This window comes from Microchirus variegatus (assembly GCF_963457635.1).
Source record: "Microchirus variegatus genome assembly, chromosome: 4".
Taxonomy (NCBI): Eukaryota; Metazoa; Chordata; class Actinopteri; order Pleuronectiformes; family Soleidae; genus Microchirus; species Microchirus variegatus.
In genome coordinates this window covers 30,367,238-30,372,844 of record NC_139805.1, presented here as the reverse complement: position 1 = coordinate 30,372,844, position 5,607 = coordinate 30,367,238, and positions in this window count along the sequence as shown.

Here is a 5,607-nt window from a genome sequence, read left to right as displayed (position 1 = left end):
GCCACAGGATGTAGCCCACTCCCCCACACAGCAGCAGACGAAGAGCCTCCTCCAGCTAAGAGAAAAGGCTCCGCTTCATCTGCCTTTGGAAACCCGCTTTAACATTAAATATCAACTCTGGATATTATGATGGGTGTCTGTGGCTCTATTCTTCCTCGTCACAACGAACATTTTATTTTCGTCATCATCAAATTGACGATTACCCCTGGAATCGCGACGAGTCAGAATTACACTGCAGACATATCAAACGGGATTTTTGAATTGTGATAATTTATGTGAATAGAATTGTGGATAGCTATAATTGCATGAAAGCTCCACGTAATGACAAAACCCACCCACAATAAAGACATACTATAGAGCCAAGGTTCCCAAACTGTGGTACATGTACTACCAGTGGTGCGCAAGCTTCCTCTGGTGGTACAGTAGAAATACTGTTCAACTCTATTTACCACGGTATAGGATTGGAGTAGAGCTGATACCATTTGTAGAAAAGTGTGTAGAAAATGAGAACAAATAACAACATTTTTCTAATAATAATTAGAGTTACCTTATCTCTTGCTCCATCTTAATCTAATTTCACTATACCAGCGTGTAAAGTAAGAGGAAGAGGAGGATGATGGGAGAGCAAATTATGTTATTTTATTAGTAAATCTGCCTCCTGTGAAAAGTCTGTACCTTACTTTGCTCGGACTATTTACCTCACTGTATTTTTACGCTGGTGATGATGGTGTTACTTCAAGTTCCAGAGCTCAGTATTTTCTCAGGTGGTGTTTGGTATAAATAGCTTGAGAAACATATAGAGCACTCATTCTCAAATGGGGGTACTTGTACTTACTCCAGGGGTTACATGAGATTAAAATAAATAAAGCATCCAAGCAAAACCCCTAAAAATAATATTTTTATATTATTTAAATAACATTTTATAAAATTTAAATGGAAGTTCTTAAACTCAATGTTTATGGACTGGATATATTTTTTGTGAATATGTTCATGATTTAATTTTGAGAACAAATCATATATATATTATTATATATTGGTATACAATGATGCCACTGCACTCTGTTTTGCCTTCTTTTTCTCCAACCCAAAGTGCTTTGTGCTGGTTAGGGGGTTCTTGACCCAACAACTTTCACAGGGGGTACATTACTGAAAGAAGTTTAAGAAGCACTGGAGGATTCAGACTTTTTTCTTTGGATTTTGTTTTGTCTATGGAAAATGTATCAAAATAAATATTGTTTATATATGGCTTCCTCTTTGCCTAATACAGTTTTAAGTTGCATTTACTGATTGAGCAGGGATTTCCAAAATACTCCTGAATTCATGTGGCTTTATCCATCACAGTAGCATGGCTGTTTCTCTTATATAATCTTCTGAGGGCTCAATGTTCACGCATAGTCTCCAATCTTGCAATTTGTCCAAAGAAACATCTTTGAACTGACTTAATGATCTCTCTCTTATTCTGTTGCCATCTTTGTGCTGCTGTGTCAATTTGAATTTCTCCTTTGGAGATATGATAAATCTTATCTTACACCTTGTGCTGTGGTACTTCTTTGATACATAGAGCAATATATGTCTTCAATATCATATCTAAAAAACAATGTTTAAACAAATATTTATATCAGTATAATGGGACCAAAGGTGTGAATGTGTGTCTCTAGATCAGGGGTCACCAACCTTTTTGAGATGAGAGCTACCTTAAGGGTAAAAAATAATATGGAGGGCTACCACATTAACTTTTTTTTTATTTGTTTACCATTTAAATTATTAATATTATGCGTTAAACTGCATACACATTCATTCCAGTGCTTACTCCTAACGTTTATCAGTTTTCATAAACAATATCAAAGATATTTTACTGAGCGATCATACGGATACATGCAAGTGAGGTGAAGTGAAGTGAGCCCGCGGGCACCGTATTGGCTGCCTGCGGGCTACCAGGTGCCCGCGGGCACCACGTTGGTGACCCCTGCTCTAGATGTTGACACTGTCATGGACTGATGACCTGTCCAGGATGTACCTCTCCTTTCACGCTATGTCAGCTGGGATTGGCACCAACAGCCCTGCGACCTCATGTGGAGGATAAAGTGGAAGACAATGGATGGATCAGTATAATGTTTATGTATTTAAACCTGCCGTACACTCCTGCTGTACACTACAGCTTTTGCCATTCACCCCTTCATACTGTGTCGTCATATCATCTATGTATGGTGCATTTTTCTATCATACGTCTTCCATACCCATACACACACTTCTGATACAGCCCTCGGGAGCAACATGGGGTTTTCATAAAATGATGGATTTAGCAACTCCCACTTTATGTTTCATTAATATGTGAAATTGTCGACAAACAGAAAATAAGATGATGCACAACATTATGTGTTAACAGTTGGGGGTTTAGGTTGGGCAATTCACTACCCTTTCACCTGTTCAAAGCCAGGCCTAGACACAAGTGGACTAATGGCGTGTTTCCACCAGTTCGCCTCGACATGGAAAGGTTAAATTGTGTTTCCACTCGCATAGTACATGGTACCAGGTAGTTTTTTTTAGTAACTGCTTTGGCGAGGTTCCAAGCGGGCCGAGTGGGCACTATGCGTGACGTCGCCAGACTGCCAGCTACTAATTGTGCCGTCACAGGAAGAGCCGTCCGACACAAGAATCAAGCCGAACAATGCCGAACTGTAGACCAGGTAAAAAGACTTAACAATCCAAAAAACATGGGTTAATCTCCAACAATTGCCAGGGAAATCTAAAATCTCAATATTTAACAGAGGTGTATTTAGTGACAGCACTGCTGATCGCGAGTGGCATCGCAAGCCCTGCCTCTGTATTTCAGTCAAGTGATAGGCAGAGTCTGTGCTTCAGTCATGGAGGAAGTACTGAACAAATTGTTTGAATTAACTGATTCTAATAATTCAATTACACTGAAAACAACTGCTTTACAAGTCACTAGTCACTCGTTTGTGTGTTTGTGTCGCGTGTAAAACAAAGTCACCGCAGTTTCACGCAGCTGTGCAGTGATGACTTGGCCCACGTTGAGTAGGTACTATTTTTGTAGTGGAAAACCAACCTAAACCATGTTGTGCCATGCTGTGGCGAGGTGAGCTGGGCCCATTTTGGAAAAGGACCATAAGCGGTTGCTTGGGGCCCCTTGATAGTGTTTGAAGGAAAAAAATTTCTGAACACGAAATCTAGATATCTTTAGATATATTTAGATATTAGATTTGAAAACCAAAGTCATTAACCTGGTTAGTCTTTAATTCAAGTTCAGTATCACCACACTCAGTGCTTCACTTTGAATACAAAGTGCAAACTAATCCATTTTGTGATTTCACGGCCCTCTAAGGTTAAAAATTAACTGGAGTGACATTGGTTTGGTTTAAATAACACAACTATAAATAATGTAATTTGTAGTATTACAGTTGTATCAATAATAGTCAAGGCTACTCCGTGGTGGGCCCTAAATCAAACGCAGCTTAGGGCCCCATAAAGGCTAGAGCCGGCCCTGAGCTTACTCTTCTTCTCTTCCCTTGTTGCTGAACTTGTTTTTTTGCCTGATACGTTAATAAGCACATCATGTCTTTTTTGTTATTATCATTATCATTATTATAATAGAAGAGGTAGTAGTCTGCTGATTAGATATCATATACGTTCATTATGGATCAGATGAACTGTTTCACAGACTGTGACAAACCTTCAGTTTTATTTATCTCCCTTTGTTTCGCTTTCCTTCTCATTGCCTGTAAAACAGATAGACATCGTTTGCTGCACTCAGGAATTTTCATGGACGTTGCGCAAGCGCAGCACCAGCGCCCACACGCACCGAGGCAGGTAGGGGTAATGTAACAGCCAACTCCATTGGTCCACGCAGTCACGTGACTGGACTCTTCCACTCCCACGACACCCACCTCTGTTCCGCTCACCCAGCCCGCCTCCGTCTCTCCAGGTCCAACAATACACCGGCGGGCGGTGGCGCAGTGTCAGCAGCAGCCAGTGTCAGGTGTCTCTCCGGGGTTTCACAGAAAGAGCGAGTCAACGGAAGTTCGCACAGGTAAGACAAGACTCAAGCAAGGGCATGGGACAATATGTCAAATACTTTCTGTATTTTGCTCTTCACAAAGTATGTGTTTTTGAAAAGCTGAATGTGTTTGTTTGAACGGAGGTGTTATGATTACGCACGTGCGTAGAAAAGGAGAACTCGACGTCCTTTAGGAGCAAACGGATGACAAAGTAGTGGAGCTGCTGCTAGATGTGTGTCCAGCTCGGCTTGGTATTTTATAACCACAGCTCAAGACAAGAATGTTGTGGAAGTATGTTTTTATCGCGATAGTTTGAAACCATATTGAAGTCTCAGACGCTCTGAACCAATCATTGACAGTGTTATACACCTGCAATTAAAGTTCGTCAAATAACATGTTGGCCCCTCAGCAGGGAAGCCAGTCTTCACCACAGTGACAGCACAATAATATCTCAGTACTCATTCTACAGCTCCAACTCAAACACATTCTCTTCTCACCACCTTTTTGAATTTTGAGCCTTAAAATGCCTCAGGGTTTTTACACACACACACACACACACACACACGCACACACACACACACACACACACACACACACACACACACACACACACACACACACACACACACACACACACACACACACACACACACACGCGCACACACACACACACACACACAGTGTCAATGGTGCAGAGAAATTTACCACAAATCACATGGTCTGTTTAACTTGAGCTGACAGCCACAACTCTGACACAAGACTAACAAACAGATTCTCAAACAACCACTGGGAAAGGAATATATACAGTCTAAACAACCCTGATATAAAAAGACAGAAAACGTTAAAAAAACATAACATGGTTGTTTAACAGGTGCATAAAAAGAAGATTACTTAGCTGTATCGAAGAGAACATGCTCATATCAGGTGGCAGACTTGATTTTTCTGTACTTCAAGATTATATTAAACATCCCACACCCATTGACTGTAAAATGGCGGAGGAGCGAAATTCCAATTCCACAAAATATGCTGTTGACATGGGAGAGCAGTGAGTGAACACAGACACTATTCAGATGTTGTTCTGCCTGGATAGAGCACAATTGATTATGATATATCAAACGCATTTAATCAAACATTTGTCCCCCCAAAACTAACCCTAACCCCAAACTATAAAATCTTAACCAAAATATGTGGGAAAAAGAGGATGATTCTGGATTGCATCGAGGATAAATTGGATCAGAATCAGGAAAAACCCTGGACCTCTGTGTCCAATATTCACTTATAAACAGGACAGAGCCTATGGATAAAGAATGAATTCTACTAAATGATTAAGCTATTTTTAGAGCTCTCAGTCATTTTTTAAGGTTGTGCAGGAGGGGCCTGCTCTGTGAAGGTGTTATTAATTCTGAAGATGCTACCTACAGTCATAGTCATAGTTTACGGAATTTAAAATGTCCCCAAGCACAGTTTTAGTTGGGAGCAATGCTTTTGTTTTTAAATGACACAAGCTGACTTCTCCTTATTTATTTATGACTCATTCTGTTTCCAGCTGTGTTTTGGTAACTTCACTTGTTGTTAAGGAGAACTTGACTTG